We start from the raw sequence: 24,399 nt of genomic DNA, 5'->3' as shown, positions 1-24,399 counted from the left end.
AAAACCTCTAAATTTTCTCTCTCTGTAGGAACTCCTGATACTAGGCTCTAATCTGATTCAATAGTATTTTTCATCCAGGTTTATAGGATAACACAGGTAAAAGCACGGGGCATTAGAATTCAGGAAGTTTGTCTTTCGTCTTGTTGCTGTTGATCATTTGAAGACTTTGGAGGGTTGGGTGCAGTGGCTCACACCTGTAATCCTAGCACTTTGTGTTGCAAGACAATCAAAGACTGGAGAGGCCAAAAAAGGTTCAGAAGAGTTTATTAAATTAAGGTGATCAAGGTCAGGAGATCGAGACCATCCTGGCTAACACGGTGAAACCCCGTCTCTACTAAAAAATACAAAAAAAAAAAAACTAGCCGGGCGAGGTGGCGGGCGCCTGTGGTCCCAGCTACTCTGGAGGCTGAGGCAGGAGAATGGCATAAACCCGGGAGGCGGAGCTTGCAGTGAGCTGAGATCCGGCCACTGCACTCCAGCCTGGGCGACAGAGCCAGACTCAGTCTCAAAAAAAAAAAAAAAAAAAATTAAGGTGATCACCAGCTCAGCCAGACATATGTCCAGAAAGTCTGAGCCCTGAACAAAGGGCTTTTCCTACTTTTAAACACCTTCAGGCAGGAACCACATGAGGCAGGAAGTGAGTTACAGAAGCAAGAAACAAAGGCAGCATTACAACATTTCTTACATCTGGAGAGAAACAGGTCTTTCAACCTAAAATTATCAGTCTTGTGACCCTGCAGCCATACAGGAAGGTAAGCAGGAACTCTCTGGGCCTGTAATAAACTTTGAGGAATGTGCAGTTGGGGAGTATAGATAAGGTCCACTGTCCACAGAGAGAAGACAGGCTGTTAATATTCCCTTTTAACTTGAGTGTGGGGTTGGGGGGGTCACCCTTTGCAGCAGCTTTAAGAGGATTTTAAAATTGCTAATACTACTATTATTAGGTTGTAGTTGATTCCATTAATTCCTTCTTCATTTGGAGGCTGAGGTGGAAGGGTCACTTGAGTCCAGGGGTTTGAGGCTGCAGTGACACACCCCTACACTACAGCCAGAGTGACAGAGTAAGACCCAGCCTCAAAAAACAACAACAAAAGACTGGATAAGTAACTTCAGCTCTCTGGCCCTCATGTGGTACTTTGGGTACTACCTTGAGGGGCAGTAGTCAGGGGAGGTACCCCATGGGGCAGAGTACTAGTTCCAATACCACTGCTTCAGCCAGAATATCAGTCACTCTTACCTATATGTATATGGAATCCTGGGTCAGCTTTTTGTTTGAAAAAATTCCGCGGCTTAAAACATGTTTGAGAGCTGCTATTGTCTGAAAACGATTATGTAGATAATCAGTAACAATGGTTCCTATAATCTACACATGTAGGTTAACATTTTAATCACTCTCATTTGCATTTTAATAGGCCTTCCCAAGACTTGATCAAAAAAGAGGGTTGGATATAAGAATTTCAGTTGAAGAGAGCAATGTGATTATTGTCAAGCAGTTTGGTACCATATTCTTCCTTAATTTTGTACTCTTCACCGTGCCCCAGATACTACTGGGCCCCTGACCGAATAGACAGAATGGCAAGAGTAGCTGCATCTGGAAAAAAACAATTACAATAGGGCAGCTTAAATATGTTTATCCAGGTTTTTTCGGGGGAGGGGGGGGCAGGAGACAATACCTTTTCTATTTATTTGCCAATAATCACAGTTCATAGTTCAATGCCCCATATACACTCAGATGGTCAAAATTTTTTTTAAAATCCCTACCATATGCTAGGAATTGTTCTAGTCTTTAGGTATACAGTCATCAAAAAGACAAAGATACCTCACCATCGAAGGCTTTATATTCTAATAAAGGAAAACGATAATAAACAAAAAAGACATAAAATGATTCCATAATTCACGATAAAGTCATATGAAGAAAGCATATCACATCAGTGATAGTGTAATGGCATGGTGGTGATGGAGGTGACTAGATATTTAGAAAAGCATCTCAGAAGAGAAGCATTGTAAGCAGGATAAAAAAGATTAAAAAAGGAGGCAGTCATGAGACAAAATGGAGGAAGACAGAGGCTTGAGAAGTTAGAGAAATAAGCAGGAGCTAGATCTTATGTGGCCTTATTACCTATGGCAAGGAATTTAAATTTTATCCTAATTACAATGGGTGGGTAGTTGAGAGAGAAAGGAAGGGGAGAGGGAAAATAAGAAAGAAGGAATGAAAGAGAATAAGAGAGTGAAGAAAAGAGGGGGAAATAAAGGGAGGAGGAAGCAGTACCTTAACTCAAGCATCACCAGGGACTACTATAGCTGCTAAGATAAGAATGACCAAGGGTTGTGAAGCTCCAAGAATGGTAAAACAGCACCTGCTTTCTTTTATTAATACAGTGATTTTCCACTACCCCTTTCTACTTGAGGTAAGGATGGATAAAAGGCATTGAAGATCTTGCAAAAGGGGCAGAATATTTAAAGGGAACATAGAGCACTATAAATTTAGCACAGAAACTGAAATTTGAATGTGACCCAAAGATTTTTTTTTAAGAAAAGGAAAAGAAGATATATATTTGTAATATGTGAACTCTAAGAGGGAATGTAAGCTCAGATAGAAAGTTACATTCAGAATGATGATTCTCAGAAGTTAGCACTTTCTAGCAGCAATCCATAAAGGTTTGATGGTTCTTCTGAAAACCAAACCAATATACATACAGAGTTAGCTGTGGCAATGTCTGTGTGATGTTTTGTATGTTTATTTCCTGTCTGAGATGATTGGCCAGTATATATATATATAGCAAGCACAAGTTGCTCTTCCAACAGAGGGAAAAAGTAAAAATGACTGACATACAGCCCTTGGAGCTGAATGGATTCTTCAATATTTTGGATAAATACTCCACAAAGAAAAAAAATTGTAAAAATGTCCAAGGGAAACTATTAACAAGAGGAAAGCATATTAAAGAATATACTGAAAAGAAACTGACAAGGTGAGGTATTTTTTTTCAAGAGAGGGTATTTAAAAAGATAAAAAGTTTATTCTAAGTACCAGTTTGTGTTGAATTCTTGCAGTTATAATCTTTCTAATCATTGTAACTAACAGTCTGGGTCTAATGAGGAGGTAGAAACCACCCAGTGGGCCAAACAGGGGAAGTTTGATATAAAGAATTACTAAATGCTGATAAATGAGTGACTATCAGATAAAAGAAATCTCTATGTGGTATGCCTAAGGCTGAGGGACGGTGTCCAAAAGGAACTTAGAAGAAGGTCCCTCCCCAAGGCTGCGGTTCAGCCTTATTGGGAAATGTATAACAGAGAAGATCGTTGGTTTTCCCAGGCTAGAGCTGGTCTGCAGTTGCTGGACAAGCAGAAGGGAATCCTCCGTAGTCCAGGCAGGGTGCAGGCAACCAGGAACCAGGGGTGTGGACAAGTGGGTGAGGGCCCAGGACAAAGATGAGCTGTGCAGGGGGCCTGCATGGGGAATCGAGTGCCCATGCAAGCAGTAGGCCTTCACAGACAGGGAGTGCTGGGGTGCTGTAGCTAATGTGGAAGGCCAGGAAAGGTTATTGCCAGGCCAGGATGAGGCTGCAAGGTTGCCAAAAGATTGCTTATTCTGGGAACATGGCTGGGGAAGAGCCCCACTGCATGGCCCCATACCAAAAACACTAGCCTACTGCACCGCCACCAGAAACAGCAGGAGAGTTCCTTCTTTCTGCAATGTCCCTCCAAAGTCCTCTGCTGAGAAAGGTTAGCAATGTGCCCACTATACAGGAGGGTGCTCAAGGGAATTCTGTCCATGACTGCAGAGAATGTATAGAAGGCCACATTTGGAGTCAAGAGGCAATAAATCATTAACTGACACAGTCATCAACCCAATCCTTTCTACTGGGTCATTTCTTTAGGAAACAAATAGACTGCTCTCTAATAGTTTGCATCTCAGAAAAGAAAACATAAATTTAAATATATATATGTGTGTATAGAGAATATAAATATTCTCCATGTGTGTGCAAAGATGCTATATATACAGAGATAGAGAGAGAGAGAGAGAGAGATCCCCTGATACTGTATGTTTCTCTTGAGGTATGGCCACATATCTTCTCCCCTTTTCATAAAACCTTCTTGAAAACATGGTCCATATGTTTTTGTCCTTGCTACCTCCTATTGTCTGTTACAACACATTCCAGTTGGGCTTATGTTCTAAATCACTCCTGCCAAGGGTACTGATGGCCTTTGTGTTGTCAAATCCAATGGCTACTTCTTTGTCTTCATCTAACTCAGTCTCTCAGTAGTGTTTGACCCAATTGACTGTGCCTTCTTTATTCACTCACTCACCTTCCTTTGTTTCTGTGCCACAAATTTCTCTGTGTTTTCCTCCTGCTTCCTTGGTCACTCCTTCCCATTTTCCTTGGCCAATCCCCACTCTGCTGCTTGGCCTCTAAAGTTGGAGTACCCTGGGGTTCATTCCTAGGCATCTACTTTGCTCTATCTATATGCTAATTTGCGATGATATCCACTCCCTGGCTTAAATACCACCTCTGATTTCCGTAACTTCTAGGTATTTGTCTCCAGCTCTGATTTCTCCATTGCGCTTAAGACTTGCATATCTAATTGCCTACTTAATTTCCTATTTACTTATCTAAGAGGCATCTCAAACTCAATATGATCAAAAGTAGAACTCTTGATTTATATTCCAAAATGCATTTGTCCCTAGTTTTCTCCAGTTCAGAAATGTTTCCAAGATTCATACAGGCAGTCATAAATTGTCGTTGATTCATCTACTTCTCTCATTCCTCTCAAAGTTCTGCCATATTTTTTTAGAATATATGTGGAGAATCTTTCTCCTCTTCTCTATCACCATTGCTACCATCTTAGTCTAAACTATGTCACCTCTTTCCTGTACTCAGGCAATAACTGATCTTTTGCTCATAATCTTGAAACTTCTACAACCCATTCTTCACCCAGTAGCCAGACTGAGCTTTTTAAACTGTAAATGAGATCCATTTGACATCCCTATATAAAATCCTGTAATGGTTTCCAAACTCCTTTCCATGATCTGTAAGGATGAGTCTTTCTTGTCACTTAAATCTCAGATAAGTTTTCCTGACCACACAATCTAAAACTAGATCACTCCATCTCCCTATTATTCTTAATTACTTCACTGTTTCCTTTTCATGAGTGTATGTATCACTATCCAAAAAATTTCATTAATCTAGTTGTATATATTATTTTTACCTGTTCTACTCACAGTAAACTCTAGGTTCTCTAACAGTAAGGACCGTGTATTTGTTCACTAGGTGCCTTGTTCACAGCACCAGGAATTATGTCTAGTATATGTTAAAGATTCAGTCTATAGCTAACAAACAAAATACAATGATTCATTTTACATTTGCCAGGGAGTAAGTGGAATGTAACAAGCACCTATTTAAACAGATGGTTTTGTGTAAAAAGGGCTTTTTTACACAAATAAAGACATGTTCTCTGCTAGGAGAATATATCCAAAATATGACAGAGAGGCCCCAAAGTTCATCAAGCCTGCAAAAGTGCCCCACAAAAAAGAATTCTCAATCACCCACCAGTTCTCTGCATGGTGTCCACTGACAATGTGTTCTCTTGTTTGGAGTTGTCGCGAGACTTCAGATTTTCTGAGGAAAGCCTATCCATAGAGTCACTTGGGGTATTTTTACACTATGACTTCAAGGACCACAGCTGTTTCAGAACTAAGGGGTTTTCCATTCCCAAACATGTGTTCACAGACAAGAAACAAACAAGTTTTACACAGCCACAAGAGCCAGTTAAGAACTCACAGGTACTTTTCCAGCCACCCAGATAGGAGAGATCATTAAAACAGGTGCAAAAGCAAAACTATGGAGACTGCCCTTCTCTATCTCTAATCTTGCCAGTGATCAGTGGAGGGCAGGGAAGAAGAAAGCAAAAGGAATTAGAAAGGCTGTGTCTGCCGAGGGGTTCTCCCAAGTCAGAGAAAGAGAAGAAAAGGGAGAGAGCTCAGAAGAAAGTGTAGGAAACAAAAAAAAAACTGATAGTGAGAGCCTCTCTTAATGACAAGGATAGGCTGGTTTTGATGGTGAGACAGCATCAAGATAAAATATTTCTCTAATAACCGACCAGCAAAAGTCCCCAGTGCTCTGTGGGAAGCAAGCACGGATACAGTCACTCAACCTAACATCTAGTTGGAGAGAGGAAGAAGGACATCAAAAATACCTGTTTACAGCTGGTATTTCTTTGCCTTGTTTTATGTATGACATTGTTTGGGTGAGAAATGTATGAATATGTCACAGGAATTCAAAATATGGGAAAGATCATTGTGGTCTAGAGTCATGCTGGAAAGTTTCCTGTAGAGATTGCCCCTGAGTCGGGGATTCACTGACTATAGAGTCTAGATTGGTGCAGGGGCAGGCCATCCCAGGTGGGCAGCAGGATGAGCCATAAACAAAGCCAGAAAAGCAGGAAGAATTCCTTTTTAATTTGTATCTTTGAATATGTGTGTATCCATGTATTGTGCTTTGTATGTGTATTTTTAATTTACATAAAAATGTTGTGATAAAGATTTATAATGTTTCTTTCTTTCTTCACTTAGAGCTGTTTTAACGAGCCCTTCATGTTACAGATAAATCTAGTGAGTTGCATCTATCTGCTGGATAGTGTCCCACAATACACATCCACTACTTGTTTCTTAACCATTTCATAGTAATACATATTAAAGTCTATTTAATTCCCTACAACTACACCTATATATATAATCAACTGAAGACAAACTTTGTATGTGATTCTTTATGGACCTGACTGAGAAGTCCTCTGTGATGTATCCAGATTGAATTGCTTGGACATAGGGCATAGATAAACACAAACTAACAAAAATATTGCCATTCTGCTTTCAAAACGATCATGTTAATTTGGACTCTTACATAGTACAACAGAGTTATGTATAAATATCCAATCTATATTATGACCTAGTTCAGCTGAAGTCAGTAACAGGAGGATTGTTTAGCTTTAGAAAATATACTAATGTAATATATCATATTTAAACATAAAAGTTTAAAAATTCATATAATTACCTCAATGAATCAGAAAAGGCCTTTGTCAATAACTCAACTTCCATTAGTAATAGAAACACTTCACAAACTCTTTCTTAAAAGAGAACTTCCTCAATCTAATAAAAGGCATTAAGAAAAGCAAATATCATAAATCCAACATCATATATTTAATCACACGTAGTAAAACGTTGAAACTAGCAATGAAAACAAGGCAAACGTATCCAATATGGCCACTTCTAATCATCTTTGTTCTCTATGTGTGACTATATAAAAGCACTATTAAAATGAAACACTTATATTTCTACATATCAGCCACAGACATTTGTTTGGAAAATGAAAAAAAATAAAAACATATAGAACGTGCATATATATGTATGTATATACATACACACATAAACACATATACATAGATGGGTGTATAGTTTATATTTATAATTATAAATACAATTTATGTTTCCCAAAATAGCAGACTCGCTTATAATCTCCTTTTGAGAGCAACTAGAAAAGCTAGAGAATGTTATATTTGATCTGTTAAGCATCACAGAGCAACTGGGGCAGTGAGAAGTTGAGAGATCTAGAATCTAGAGAGAAAGCAAGAGAGGAACAAAGGGCAGTTAGGGAAATAGAAGGAAAATTAGGTAACATATTCAAAGTGCTGATGCTCTTAACCACCAAAACCAAAAACAAATAAATAACACTTGTCAATCTAGAATTGTATAGCCAGCAAAAGTAACCCTCAAAATGAAAGCAAAATAAGATTTTTAAAAATGTAACCTTGAGAATTTGTCACTAGAAGATGTCTTACAGAATATTAAAGATAGTTCTTGAAGCAGGAGATAAATTCTCCCAAATGACAGTAGAGAAAGGCAAAGAAGAATGAAAAAGAAGGAAACTAAATGTACAAATCTAAATGAACAAGGATTTTATATATATATATATATATACACACACACACACATATATACAATAATATATAATATATTGTGGTGTTTTAAATATTCCTAGAATTAAACCAGTCAGTGGTGAGTGCCTATAGTCCCAGCTACATGGGAGGCTAAGGTAGGAGGATCACTTGAGCCCAGGAGTTCCAGTCCAACCTAGGCAACATATTTCTTTTCCATCTCTAAAAGAAATAAAACAAAATAAAATAAAATAAATAGTTCTAGAACTAAAATGCCTGACAATAGCAAGAAAATGTGAAGGAGTTAAATGTAAATGGAGTACAGTTTTCTAAGGTCCCTCATTTCCTAATGATTAGTAAAAGTACCAATTTATATTAGACTTCATTAAGTCAAAGATGCATATTGAAATTTCCAAAATAGAGTAGAAATTGTTAAAGTAGTTTGTATAACAAGCTAAATGAGAGTGGAAATAGAATAATTTTAGAATTTTTGATTAATACACAAGAAGTCAAAAAGGGGCCAGGCATGGTAGCTCATGCCTGTAATCCCAGAACTTTGGGAGGCCGAGGCACGCAGATTATTTGAGGTCAGGAGTTCGAGACGAGCCTGGCCAACATGGTGAAACCCTAGCTCTACTAAAACTACAAAAAAATTGGCCAGGTATGATGGCTCATGTCTGTAATCCCAGCTACTCAGGAGGCTGAGGCACTATAATCACTTGAACTGGGAGACAGAGGTTGCAGTGAGCCAAGATAGCGCCACTGCACTCCAACTTGGGCAATAGAGTGAGACTCCGTCTCAAAAAAAGTCAAAAAGGGAGAAAATGGAATAGAGAAGTTGGGACAAATAAAAACCAAATAGTAAGATAAAATTACATAGATATATCAATGATAATATGAAATATAAATGGACTAGGAAGTTCCAGCTGCAAAAACAATGGCAGAGTGGCTTAGATGAGACTAATATTTCTCATAGAACAGTATTAAACTCTGGAAAAAATACATTTTAAAAAATGATATGAAAGCACTAGAAAAAGGCCAACAACTGGCAGAAACTGGAGCGAATTTGACACTTAAAAGTAGCAAATTATGCTGCCTGGGAGTCAGCTTTAAGGACTTTTATCCTGACAATATACCTTAGTGTATATTGTGCAAAGCAACTTGAATACAAGGAGAAAACTGCAGATTTGCAGCCTGGAGATGTCATAGGATGGAGTTCAAGGCAATTGACCAGGGAAATTCCAGGAGAAAGGCCTTAGAAGCAGCAGCCCCCAAATCTACTCTCATATCTTTGACTGATCCCTGAGCTCTGTGTACCCAAGGAAGACTCCACAAAGTGTAGCACAGAACAGATGGACGAGTGGAGATTTAATCTCTTGCTCACTGAAGGAGGAAACAGAGTTTGTAGGTTTCGAGTTCCAGTAAAAGAGAGGAGCATGGTAAAAAGCCCAGGCTTTTCAAGACCCACCTTAAAGTACATAAAACCAAGTCTCCATAAATTCAAACCGAGAGGTATAAACGGTTTTCATGAATTGGAAAACTCAATATTGTTACTACAGCAATTCTCCCCAAATTTACCTACAGATTAAGAGCAATAAATTCCAGCAGGCTTTTTATAGAGTTGTCAAAAGTTAAACATTTACTTACCATATGGCCCTGTTATTCCACCCTTGGGTATTTACCAAAAAGAAATTAAAACATTTGTCCATATGGAGAACCATATATGAATATTCAGAGCAGCTCTGTTCACAACAGCCCCAATCTTGAAACAACCCAAATATTTATCCAATGAGGAATAGATAAAATATTATGAGATATTGCTCAATAATGAAAAGGAACAAACTACTGATTAATGCAACATCGATGAATCTTCAAAAACATAATCCTAAATGCAAGAAGCCAGATACAAAAGAGTACATTCTACATGGTTCTATTGATGTGAAACTCTAGAAAAACAAATCTAATCTGTAGTGCCAGAAACTAAATCCGTGATTGTCCGGGGCCAGAAACACATTAGGCATGGGCAGAAGGGCATGCACAGGAGGAAGACAGAATTGACTAAGAAATGGAACTTTGGGGTGGTAGTAATATTCTACTTATTGATTGTGGTGGGTACACTGGTGTCTACATTTGCCAACATTCATACAACAGTGCGCTTAAAACGCATGTATTCTTGGCTGGGTGCGGTGGCTCACGCCTATAATTCCAGCACTTTGGGAGGCCAAGGAGGGCAGATCACAAGGTCAGGAAATCGAGACCATCCTGGCCAACATGGTGAAATCCCGTCTCTACTAAAATACAAAAAATTAGCCGGGCATGGTGACACGTGCCTGGAGTCCCAGCTACTCAGGAGACTGAGGCAGGAGAATCACTTGAACCCGGGAGGCATAGGTTGCAGTGAGCCGAGATCTCACCACTGCACTCCAGCCTGGGCAACAGGGCAAGACTCCATCTCAAAATAATAATAATAATAATAATAATAATAATAATGTATTCTTATTGCATGTAAATTATACCTCAGTAATGCTATAAAAACAAAGCTGAAATAATTCCCAGTTAATGCCCCAGCAATACCTATACCAGACTGCAACAGTGATGACAAAAAAAGAACCACAAATCGAAGAGATACTTAATAGGTTAATAAATAGATGTAGACAGGCTGGACGGCCATAAAAAAAAAAAAAGGACTCCCAAAATGCAATGACTTAAATAAGAAAACAAGACAGGGATTTATGTCTCATGTAACCATCTAGTTAGGGTGTGCACCTTGAAGCCAGACATAAAGCTCTGCTATCCTCTGCCAGTGGTCTTATTCTAGGGTTGGCAGGCCCACAAATGGGCCCATGGACAGAATTTAGGAGGCCTGTGAACCTGAGAGGGAAAAAAATTACATCTTTATTTTCAGTAGCTTCTAAATGAAGTTTAGCAATCTCTTCAATGATGAATAGTGACAACAAATCACAGTAGTATTAGCAATGCCTGTGGCTTAGTCAAGCAAGTTGAAATTACAGATATTTTCATATCATAATACAGTTAATAAAGAATCTTGAAATATCACTCATAATTATTGCTTTGAAATTACTGTAAATATAAGACCTGGCTGCTAAATTTTGTTATTTAGTGTGTTAATAAAAAATTGCTATATGACTATATAACAAATTAGGTTATTTAAAATGTTGATAATTGTACCTCAGTATAATTGGCCTTAGTTGTAACTCTACACATTTTATTTTATGCATTTGGAAAAGAGGTCACAGGACTGCAAAGGGCCCATGTCACAAAGAATTTTTCAGAACCCTCTGTTCTGGGATACTGTCATCACCTCTGTGGTCTAAGCTAGGCTGCTGCCCCCTCTATTTTACACAAATAGGAAGAGGAAAGAGAACCTGGAGGAGGTATGACACACATGGCCTCTGCTTACGTATCAGAGAACTCAGTGTCCTGGCCACACTCAAATACAACCGAGGCCAGGAAAGGTTGTGTATCTCAGCTAACATATGCCCAGCTACAAGTTTTATTACAACTGATGAAAGAGACAACTAGCAGGCTCTGTATATTGATTCAATCCTGTCTGAGGATGACCATATAGAAGCTTAAGGAGAGGAGACACAGTGAGTCAAACACAGTGGCCAAGTTTCTGATTTGGGATACCATTCACAAAGACGGGGAGAAGAGGAAGCAGGAGACATTTGGAAGAAGAAAAAACATTCCAATTGGACAAGTTGACTTTGAGATTCCTTCGAGCAGGGGTATACTGACAAACCTGCTCTCCCAGAAAACAAAAACAAACATCCTGTTTACAGCCTTTGATGATTTCCATGACGCAAATGTACCCATCATGGCCTATTTCAAGCTACCAAGATGATGTCACTGAATAAGCAGTTGGAAAGAAATGTGCACGAACAGGCTTTCATAAGCTAGCAAAGGCTGGGTTCAGCTCACCTCCACCAGTGAGGATTTCCAAGTGGAGACTTCTTAAAGACACTGGGATATGCAGAGCTCAAGCTAAGGAGTAGAATCTAAGTGAGACATTGATTTTGGAATAAATGAGATTATCTGGCCATAGGATTCTAAGAAAAATTCTGATTTGCAGTTACTATGGCTTAGACAAATGTGATCTTGATTAAGGGTTCCAAGTAGAAAATAGATGCAAAAATAAGTATGGTATAGAGGATGGGGTTAATAAATTTCCAAAACTCTGCCATCAGTAAAAATCCTTCTGACAAAGAAGCTCTCTGGCCACTCTCAAAGGAGCCAACTCTAACCAAAGTTGGTAGTGCATCAGTGGAAATGTCAGACCGGGGATATGAACCACAGAACTGCTTGGTTGTCAGGACTGGAATCTTGTGACATATCAGCAATCCAAAGTAGGTGGATTCAGCCTGAGGTGATTCTCCTCTCGAATGAGGGACTCTCTGAAGGAATCTCCTCTAGAATGTCTATCAGTCTAATGAAGGCACAGACGCGTAAGGAGCACAGTGTAGCACATATTATTACAAAGGTACGCATATGAGACTATAAGAGCACAAAGGAATAAATTATCAACGAAAACGATGGAGGAAAGAACAGTTGGCATTACTGTTTCCCTTATAACATGTTTCTGGGTGTTAAGTCATAGTTAGAAAGTTTTTCCCGCTCAAAGATTATACAGGTATTCATCCACGTTTTCTCATTTTTTTACTTGTAAAGTTACATTGTCTATAAATATCTGATCTACTTGGAATTTATCCTGTTGAATGGTATAAGATATCAATCTCATTTAACTTTTTCCATATGGCTCTCCGATTATCCTAATCCTCTTATTAAAAATTCCATCCTATATCCTCACTGATTTTTAGTGCGGCCTCCATAGCATACTAAATATGTATATATAATGAGGTCTATTTCTGATTTTCAATTCTGTTACATTGTCTTTTTATTCATGCATCAATACCATCCTACTTTAATTATAAAGATTTTTACAAGTAAGTTTTAATATCTCGTAGAGTTAATCCTATCCACACCCAACACTTTTGGCTTTTCTATTCCCCATACATTTTGTAACTATTCTCTCTATTTATCCTTTCAAGTGAGCTTTCTAACTGGCCTGTCTGGCCCAAAAGATATTTAGGACATTGTTATTGTGATTGTATTAAATGTATAAGTTAACTTTGGAAGACTAAACAAGATCCTTATGATGTTTTTTCTATCCAAGGACATGGTTTCCTTTATATTTGTTCAATTTTGTTTTCTTCAGGAGTGTTTTGCGAGTTTTCCTCATATAAATCTTGGATACTTGTGCTAAATGTACACTTAAGTATTTTATTATCATTTTGCTGCCATATATTGGATTGTCCCTTCCATTTTAGCTTCTCTCTGTTTTTTGTCTATATACACAAAAGCTATTGATTTTTTAATATATTAATTTTATTTCCCACTATTTTGCTAAATTATTTTATTATTTGTAGTCATTTCTCCATTGATACTTTGGGGTTTTTCAGATAAATAATAATTGCATCTGAAAATAAAGATTATTTTATTTCCTTTTCAATTCCAGTGTCTCAAATTGCTTTCTCTTCTCTAACTACATTAGCTAACACCTCCATCCCAATGTTCAATGTAATGACTATCTCATTACATTGGCATCCTTGTCTTGTTCCTGATTTTGGTGACAAAGCCTTTAGTGTTTCCCTTAGGTAAAATGCAAGCTTTTGAGTTAAAGTATATATTTTATGTGTAGAGGAAATCCATAAATTTCTTTTTGTTGTGTTTTTCAACATGAATTAGGACTCCCAGGCTGGAGTGCAGTAGCACTATCTCAGCTCACTGCAACTTCTGCCTCCCAGGTTCAAGTGATCCTCCTGCCTCAGCCTCCTGAGTAGCTGGGATTACAGACATGCACCAGCACACCCGGCTAATTTTTATATTTTTTGGTAGGATGGGGTTTCACCATGTTGACCAGGCTAGTCTCAAACTCCTAACCTCAAGTGATCCGCCTGCCTCAGCCTCCCAAAGTGCTGGGATTACAGGTGTGAGCCACTGCACCCAGTCAACATTACATTTCATTGTTACTTCTCTTTAGGCTTTCCTTGTTTTTGATGACATTGACAGTTTTAAGGAACAGTGGTCTGGTATTTTGTAGACTGTCCTTCCATGTTCATTTGTGTGTTGTTTTTCTCATGGTTAAAAAGAGTTCATGGGTTTAGGGAAGGAAGAGCACAGAGCTAAGTGGTCTTCCACTCATCACATCACATCAAGGATGCATGCCGTCAATATGACATCACTGATGATGTCAATCTTGATCACTTGGCTGAGCTGATGTTCGTCAGGTTTCTCCACAGTAAGATTACTCTTCCTTCTGCCCCACCCTGTTCTTTACTGTACTCTTCCTAAAGAGGTCACTAGTTCAATTCCACACTTAAGGATTGGGCAGTTCTGTTCCATCTCCTTGAGTGGGGAGAATCTACATACATTATCTGGAATTCTTCTGTACAAGAGATTTGCCTATTATCCCTCACATATTTGTTTATTCAATAATTCATTTACATCAGTGTGAATTCATAGATATTTATTTCATACTTTGAGACATAATCCAACAGTACATTATTTTGTTACTCAAACTGTTCTATTTTGGCCATTAGCTCTTTCCATTGGTTCCTGTGTTCCTTTGTTTGTTTGCTTCTTTTGAGCATTTCTTGCTTTCCAACACTATAAGATGCTTTAGGCTCATCTTGTATATTCCCTACCCCAGCTCTAGAATCAGCCATTTATCCAAGGAGCCCTGATTCCTTTTACTGGAGAATGGTATTGGAAACAAAGATCTAGACACTGGCTTTGTTTGTTACAATTGGGGTGTCTTTGCTTCTAGGCCCTCTCAGAAGACAGTGCTCAGAAATACTGGCCAGGCATGGTGCCCCATGCCCATAATCCTAGCACTTTGCGGGGTTGAGATGGGAGGACTGTTTGAGACCAGGAATTCGAGATCAGTCTGGTCAACATAGCAAGACCCCATCTCTAAAAAAAAGAAAAGAAAAAGAAAAAAAAGAAATATATGTATGATACTAGCCAGTAATACATGCATATCTATAATTATACATAAAATATCTGTTTCAATCTATATTAAGCTAAACATGGGCTCATACTGATATTTCTCTCATCCATCACTACACAGTTCACACACTAGTCTTCACCTACCACATCGATAATAAGGAATCTGGTTCCCACCATCTGTCATCTATTTATTTATTTATATGTTCACCCCCCAGCATACACACACAATGGTTTCAGAACTGTTAACTGAGAGTACAGTGTTTATAAGCAGTTCTTTTTGTCTTTCGTCTTACAGACTCTATTAATTTCCAAAGCAGCTTAGGTCAGCAGCTTTCTCCAGCAAGGTTATGTCATACATTTGTAATACAGTTAAATTTGTAATACAGTTAAAACACTGCGTTCTACCCTTTAGTCCCTCAATCTCCTAATTGATTTTTTTATCTTGCATACATTAAGATTCACTCACCCAGGGACAGTGGCTCACGCCTGCAATCTCAGCACTTTGGGAGGCCAAGGTGGGTGGATCGCGAAGTCAAGATATCAAGACCATCCTGGTCAACATGGTGAAACTCCATCTCTATTTAAAAAATACAAAAATTAGCTGGCGTGGTGGTGCACCCCTGTAGTCTCAGCTACTTGGGAGAGTGAGGTAGGAGAATTGCTTCAACACAGAAGGCGGAGGTTACAGTGAGCCGAGATCACGCCACTGCTCTCCAGCCTGGCGACAGAGCAAGACTCTGTCTTAAAACAAACAAACAAACAAACAAACAAAAAAAGATCCACTCTTTGTGTTATAAGATTCAAAGAACTTCTGCAGTTTCATGTATACACAACAGTATCATACACAGTAATTTCACTGACCTAAAAAGTCCCCCTATTCAACTCTCTCCCCTCCCCAAACGTCTGGCAACCATTGATTAGTTTTTGATCTCTATAGAACCACCTTTTTCCAGAATGTCATAGTAATGCAATCATACAGTGCATAGCCTTTTCAGATGGGCTTCTTTCTCTTAGTATTATGCATTTAAGATTCACCTACATTGTTGCATGAATTGATAGCTCATTTTTCTTATTGCTAAATATTATCCCACTATATCAATGTACTACAATTTATCTATATTCACCTACTGAAGACCTCTTTGTTGCTTCCAGTTTTGGGCAACTATGATCAAAGCTGCTATAAACATTCAGGTGCAGGTATTTGTGTGGACATAAGCATTCAAATCAACTGGATACGTACACAGGGAAAAATTGCTATATTGAATGGTAAGACTATGTTTAGCTTTATAAGATATTATCAAAGTGTCTTTCAAAATAGCTGTGCCATTTTGGATTCCCCCAGCAATGAGTGAGAATCCTACTGCTCTACATCCTCACCAGCAACTGGTATTGTCAGGTTTTTTATTTTTTAGTTTTAGCCATTCTAATTGATATGTAATAGTATTTCATTGCTGTTTTGTCTCCCTGACAAATAAAATTGAGTGTCTTTTTTATATATTTAGTTATAATTTGTGTATCTTCTTTGGTGAGGTGTCCATTCAGATCTTTTGCACATTTTAAAATTGTTTTGTCCTATTGTTGAGTTTTAAGAGTTCTTTGTATATTCTAGATGAAGTCCTTTACCAGATCAGTGCTTTGAAAATATATTCTCACCCTCTATGGCTTATCTCTGCATCCTCTTACAGTATCTTTCACAGGGCAGAAGCTTTAATTTTTAGTAAAAGCTAACTTACCAGTATTTCTTTCATGGATTGTGCTTTTTATATTATTTCTAAAACCTCATCAACAGCTCAAGTTCACACAGATTTTCATGCATGTTTTCTTCCAGAAATTTTAGATTTTATATTTAGGTCTGTGATCCATTTAGAGTTAACTTTTCTGTCAATTGTGAGATCTGTGTCTAGGCTAATTTGTTTAGTATGAACGTCTAATTGTTCCAGCACTATTTGTTGAAAAGACTCATTTTTCCATTAAATTGCCTTTGTGCCTTTGTCAAAAATCAGTTGATAATATTTGTATATGTTTATTTATTAGCTACTATGTTCACTTGATTAATGTGTTCATTCTTTCACCAATACTGCATTGTCTTGATAACGGCAGCTTTGTAGTAAGCCTTGAAGTGGGACAATGAGATTCTTCCAATTTTGTTCTTCTTTCTCAGAATTGGGTTAGTTATTTTGCTTCCTTTACCTTTCCATATAAAATTTCAGTTTGTTGATGGCTACAAAAAAATTGCTGGGATTTTTATTGAAATGGTATTGAATCAATAAATCAAATTGGGAAGAACTGACATTTTAACAATATTTAGTCTGTCCAATCCATAAACATGGAATATCTCCCCATTTATTTAGATTTTTAAAAATGTCTTCCATTAATGTTTCATAGCTTTCTACATATAGATCCTGCATATATTTTGTTAGATTTATACTTACGTACTTCACTTTTTTGGTGCTATTGTAAATGGCTTTCTTTTTTGTAATTTCAAATTCCAATTGTTAATTGCTAGTATACAGGAAAACAATTAAATGTTATATATTGACCTTGTTTCCTGAAACCTTGCTATATTTACTTAGTAGTTCCAAGAACTTTCCATAGATTCTTTGGGTAGATTCTATATAGACAGTCATGTAATTTGTTAATAAAAACAGCTTTACTTTTTCCTTTCCAATATATATTTCTCTTATTTTTCCTTCTTGTTTTATTGCACTGACTATGACTTCCACTACATTGTTGAATAGGAGTGGTGAAAGAGGACATTCTTGACTGGTCCCAATCTTGGGGAGGTGTTTAATCTCTCATTATTACGTACCATTCTTCTTTTATGAAAAATCTTTCTGAATCTGTGTTGTAAGTCTGTCTCTTATGTAAGCCACAGTGTTGGATTTGGCTTTGTTAACCAATCTAAAAAGACTTTTTTTTTTTTTTTAAACAGGGTCTCTCTCTGTACCCCAGGCTGGAGTGTAGTGGCATAAACATGGCTTCCTGGGCTCAAGTCATCTCCCTGCCTCAGCCTCTTGAATGGCTGGGGCTACAGGCACACACCACCACATCTGGCTAATATATAATGTATATAATTATATATAATTAAGAGTCTTGCTCTGTCGCCCAGGCTAGAGTGCATGGAATGCAATGGTGCAATCTTGGCTCACTGCAACCTCCGCCTCCCAGGTTCAAGCAATTCTCCTGCCTCAGCCTCCCGAGTAGCTGGGATTACAGCTGCCCGCCACCATGCCCAACTAATTTTTGTATTTTTAGTAGAGACAGAGTTTCATCATGTTGGCCAGGATGTCCTCAAACTCCTGACCTCAAGTGATCTGCCCGCCTCAGCCTCCCAAAGCGAATTATTTATGTATTTTGTAGAGACAGAGTCTTGCCATATTGCCCAGGCTAGTCTCAAACTCCTGGCCTTAAGTGATCCTCCTGCCTCAACCTCCAAGTGCTGGGATTATAGGCATAAGCCACTGTACCTGACCTGAAAATATACTTTAATTGGTGAGATAAGCTAATTTATATTTATTGATGTGGTAAACATGTTTGGTGTCAGTATGACATATTGTTTTACGTTATAATCATATATATTCATGTCTTTATAGGGTCTAGTTTATTTGCTTGATTTTTTACTGTTATTTAGTGAAATTTATATTTTTGTTCTAATGATTATGTCTATTTTAATCCATTTATATAACCCTTCTTTACTTTTTTTCTTGGTAAATGACTATTGCTTCCCTCTAATGAGCAATATTGAAAGTAACTATAAACCTCTTTTGCCCCAACTCTCCCTTTTCCTCAATATCTGATTTGAAGTAATGTCCTTTTACTTCGGTTAATAACTATAAGGCAAACAACAAGCTAATTCTACTTTTCATAGCTCTCCCCACTCCCCCACCAATTTTTTGTAGTTGTACTATATCTACATTGTCAGAGCACACAACCATTGCATACTATTCTCTATTCCTTGTAAGCATAATTTAGACTTATTTCTGTAAGTAAATATATGATTCATTCTTACCATAAATCTTTATATCAAACTTTTCAATTACGTTGGTTGTTTAATGTTCATGCTGTTTAGTAGATTCCTTAGGAAGGATCTGGGCAAAATAGTCCCTGAATTCTAATGTTTTCATTAGAATTTGCCTGTGGCTCTTATAATGAAAGGTCAGTTTGTCTTCTTATAAAATTTCTGGCTCATATTTTCTTTCCTTGATTTTCTTAAACATTTTACTCTACTAAATTTTGACAAAATATTGATGTTACAAAGTAAAGAAAATAGAATTTAAGAAAAGACATAAATAAGGATAAAGTGAGATGCTACATAAGGAACAATTTACAAAGAAGATATAATAATAATAAATGTGAATGGCCCTAGCAAAAAATCTCAACATACATAAGTGGGAACAGTCAGAATCACAAGCTAAAATTGATATAGCCACAGCTATAGTGGGAATTTTTATTAGGCCTCTTTCAGAAACTTATAAATCAAAAAGACCTTAACTTAGTAAATGGAGACAAGGTCTAAACACAATTGATAAACATAAACTTGATCTAACAAATAAACACTGAAAAGCAGGGGGACAGTTTAGCGTAGTGAATTAAGAGATATATTTTTATCTCAGATATTGTTTGTTCTTTTGTAAAATTTGTTTGATTCTTTCTGAGGACTAAGCTCTGATTTTTTTATCTTGCTCAAATTCTTCTATTAATTCCAGGTCTTTAGACAAACTCAACCAATTGTCAATCCAAAAATGATTAAATTTACTTAGAGCCTGGAAGCATCATCCCCCCGACTTCAAATTGTCCTGCCTTACTGGAACAAACCAATGTATTTTTCAAATGTATTCGATTGATGTCTCATGCCTCCCCTAAATATATATAACCAAGCTGAACCCCAACCGCCTTGGGCACATGTTCTCAGGACCTCCTGAGGGCTGTGTCACATGGTCACTCAGATTTGGCTCAGAATAAAGCTATTCAAATATTTTACAGAGTTTGACTCTTTTCATCAACATTTCTAAATATTTCTTCATCCTTGCTGAGATTTCTTATCTTCCATTCATTACAACATATTTTCTTTTACCTCACTGAGCATAGTTATAATAGCTGTTTCAAAGTCCTTATCTGATCAGGCCAACATCTATGTTTTCTCAGGGTTGGTTTCCATTAATTGTCTTATCTTTTGCAAAGGACTGCATTTTTCTGGTTCCTCCTATGCTGAGTAATTTTGAATTGTGTCCTGGACATTGTGACTGTTACATTGTGGAGATCACGGATTCTGTTTTACTCCTCAGAATAATGTCAATGTTTTTGTTGTGGCAGGCAATCGATTAACTTGGTTCAACTCAAACTGCAAACTGACCCAACCCGTGGTTATAAGTAACTCACATCTCAGTTGAGTTCTGACTAGCTGCAGACTGCTTTGTGTCTACCCCATAGGTGTGCTTCAGGGGTCAGCTAGAGATCTAAGCAAAGTTCATACTCAGAAATTGGGGCATGACCTTCTCTGTCTCTCTGTGTCTAGGATTTCCCCCTCCTTCCAGTGACTGTGTTACTGCAGACTCTGCTCTCAGGTTGTTGAAGCCAAAAAAAAAAAAAAAAAAAAAAAAAAAGATGGCTTTCTATTTCTATTGTGTTTTAGCTACTCTCTTAGTGGACTGCCCTCAGGTTAACACATCAAAAACAGGAAACTTACCTCCTCTTAATGGCACCTTCTTCCAAGTTTCATCTTCCCACCAAAACTTGCCTGCTTTTGTTCACTGTCTTTAGCTTTCAGGTACTTGTTTTTGGCATTTCATTCAGAGTTGAACATTGCTGTCTGAAAGAGAGCCAGAAGTTACTTGGTCATATATGAAACAGAACTCTTTTGTTACACTTAAACGAAAATTATTTCCCACCCATACTCTCCTTCCTCTTTTCCCAATACGTACCTACCATTCCATACTAGTTATTTCTCAGAGTGTTTCAATTCTTATTCAATACGCGTATTTATGTACATATGTGGACTAGGATGATATATAGTTACGAGTTAGTGTTTATATTTATTTTAACTTACATAAATACTTTAATTTTTTCATTCAAAATAGCTTTTTGAAATCTAATCATGTTGCTATATGTAAATGTACTTCATGATGTCTGAGAACTGCATGTATTTCATTCTATGAATATACAAAGTTTAATTTATTCAGTCTCCTAAATAAATTGGATTAACCGGCCGGGTATGGTGGCTCACACCTGTAATCCCAGCACTTTGGGAGGCCAAGGCAGGCAGATCACTTGAGGTCAGGAGTTTGAGGCCAGCCTGGCCAACATGGTGAAACCCTGCCTCTACTAAAAATACAAAAAATTAGTCGGGCATGGTGGCTGGCGTCTGTAATCCCAGCTATTCAGGAGGCTGAGGCAAGAGAATCACTTTGGAGGTCTTATTTAAGAAATACTTGCTGATGTGAGGTCATAAGGAAATTATAAATTTCTTTATATTGAACTTTTAGTTACAATATTCCTATTTAGGCCTTTAATTCATTTGGATCTTTAGTATGTCGTGTGTGATAAGAATCTTTGGGTTTTTTTTCAATATAGTGAAACCAGTTTCTTGATATAATTTATTAAATATAATTTTCTGATTTCTGATGTTACCATTAATCTATAATAAACTTCAAGTCTGCTTCGAAGGTGTCTACTCCTTTTGATTGGTTTATTTGATTGATATTGCACTTTATAATTCTATTTTCTTTCGATAATTTACACTAGGGCTAATATTTTTTAAATAGTTACGATTTATAGACAATTATATTCCCTAAAATTTTAGAATTAATCAGATTCCATCTTCCACCTTAAGAATTTGATTAGAAATAAAGAAAATTTTTAAATTTTTTGAGAGAGAATTAACAACTTTAACAAATTAAGCCTTACTACATTTCAAAGTGCTACATCTTTTCATTCATTCAGGCATTTTAAAAATATCCTTAAAAGAGTTTTCAAAATACCTCCATTAAGGACAGAGCTTCTTCAATTGTATTTTCTATAACTGAAATGCTTTTGAGTTTGTGAGTTTGTTTTGCATTCCACTCCTTGCTGACTATCTTCATGCTAATAATTTGCTAACTCTGGTTTCTTTGTAGACAGTCACAACACCTACAAAAAACAAAGAAAAGAAGGGAAAAAAAGTCGCTTCTCCCCCATCAGTCTCATACCTTGGATTTTTGTTTGTTTGCTTTATTTTATTGTTCAGGACTTCTAACATTATGTTGAACATTAATTGAGTCAATGGTGGCTAACGTCCTTGTCTCCTTGATTTTTAAAATGTTTAAGGTTTCCTATTACTGAATTTTAATGCTAAGTAAATGTTGAAATACATCAAATGCTTTTATTGCAACTGCAATCCCAATCAAATAAGCCTGAGAACAGTGAAAAATCATAAGATTTTGTCTTTAGTCTATTAATATATAAATGATACAACAAGATTTTTCACTCTAGAACCATTTTTACAACCCTGAATTCACCCATAATCAACCATGACAAATGCACCCACATCTGTATATATTTATCTAATCTACCTATATACTTTTGTATGTACATACATATATGCACATACACACAGAGAGAAAGAGACAGAGAATTTAAAAATCATGTCCATGAATAAAATGGGCCTGTGTTTTTCTTGTATCATACTTACCTAGTTTTAGTATAAAATATATTCCAAGCTCATAAAGTTGATTGGATTGTTTTTCCTTGTTATATAAGTTAGGGATATCTATACTCGCCAATAAAAGCATCTCAGCCTGTGACTTGCGGAGGTGGGAAAAATAGAAAAAAGTGTATCATCATGATGATTATATTCTTATTCGTACTGTTATTTATATATTACGTGATTATTTTTTATTCCATTTTTAAATTGTATTTTTATCTATTTTATAATGTAAGATTTTTATATTTTCCAGAGATCTACAAAAAGGTTCTTTTGGGGGATTTCATTTATTTGCATCTCTATTTCTTGGTTGGCATTGCCAATGATTTGTCTTTTGGCTTTGCCAAGGTTTTTTTCAAAACTTCAACTTGGGTTCTGTTCATCTTTTTTAAATGATATCTCATTGTCCTGTTTCTCCTCTCCTTTGGCTTATTCTGCCACTTTGTTACCAATCACAAGGGTTTTACTGCCTGATGCAGGGGTGCAGTGCAGCCAGGCCTGAATTTTTTTCAAAGCTTTATATGTGTTCTAAAGTGTGAGAGGGGTTGACAACTACTGGTCTACAATCATTCTTCTCAAATCTATCTGATCCTAAGATTGCTTTTGAGGCTTTTGGAAAACATATACTCCTGGACAACATAATGTAGTGATTATGACTCAGTTGATCTAGACTGAAGCCTAAGAGTTTGTATTTTTTAAAAAAACTTGGCAGGTGTTTCTGACTACCAGCAAGATTTGAAAATCACTGAATTTGAGTGCCTATAAAACACTGTATAGTGCCAAAAGCATAAGTGACCTCTGAGGTTGTAGTGATTTCTAAGGTAGAAGTTAAGAGATGTTTAGGTGGTTTGGGGGAATTCGGGGGTTACTCAGCAATCCAGGAAGAGGAGAAAGTATTAGTAAAGAGCAAGAGCTGAAAAAAAGGAAGGTCAGCTCCTAAAAATAAAAGAAGTCTTATCAAGACATCAAAAGCAAGGAAGAGAGTAGCAAGAACTAGAGTTAAAAATAGGCCACAGACAAAGCCATATTACAAATGGACTTTTACCCAAGAATTACAAGAAGCCATTGAAAGGGTTTAAGCAGGGAGATGATACAAATAGAGTTTTACTTTAAAACGACTGGTTTAGCTACAGAAGAGGAAATTAAATGGAGGGAAAGCAGGACTGTCTTCCTTGAAGTCTGAAGACAGTCATCATCCTTCGGGTGGCCACTATAATCCAGGAGATAAATGATGGTGGCTTGAACTATAATACATTTGGAGAGAAAAGGACTACTAGGCATGACTAAAAGATATAGATGTTACTGGATGTAAGGCATATATGAAAACAAAGAGTAAACTTATCATCACCAGTTTATTGCTCATAATTATTCTCTGAGCTATATATTTTGGATCGAATATATCTACAACTGTTCAGACATTCTCTAAAATATTGAGGTAAAAGTGTAAATGCTTATATGTTATACAAAATTGTCACAGTTTAAATAATATTGATAATAATATTTAATACTATATCATCATCATCATAATATCTCATTTCCTTGTTTCTCTTCTCTTTTGGTTTACTCTGCCACTTTGTTACCAAATATTCAATTTGGTAACAAATTGAATTCAATTATACAAATATTCACTGTAAACAAATATTCAAACTCATAATAAGTGAAAATGACTAGACAGATTAATTTCGTAGTATATCACAATCCTTGTCATTTCAGCTTTGGTCTACCCTAAACTTATCCATCTCCATCCATTACTGGAACAA

At 36.9% G+C, this 24,399-nt stretch overlaps 1 long non-coding RNA gene across 1 annotated transcript; it reads right to left on the bottom strand.

The window, feature by feature from the left end:
* Positions 1-63: 63 nt before the first annotated feature.
* On the bottom strand, positions 64-24,346 carry LOC144334469 (uncharacterized). Its single transcript, XR_013404307.1, has 2 exons — positions 20,648-24,346; positions 64-15,538 (listed from the first exon to the last, which is right to left on the bottom strand). It is a non-coding gene; the product is annotated as an uncharacterized LOC144334469 (long non-coding RNA).
* Between the last annotated feature and the right edge of the window lie 53 nt (positions 24,347-24,399).

This window comes from Macaca mulatta, chromosome 14, assembly GCF_049350105.2.
Source record: "Macaca mulatta isolate MMU2019108-1 chromosome 14, T2T-MMU8v2.0, whole genome shotgun sequence".
Classification (NCBI taxonomy): domain Eukaryota; kingdom Metazoa; phylum Chordata; class Mammalia; order Primates; family Cercopithecidae; genus Macaca; species Macaca mulatta.
Note: the sequence above shows the minus strand (reverse complement) of the source record. Positions and strands in the feature narration are given on the sequence as shown.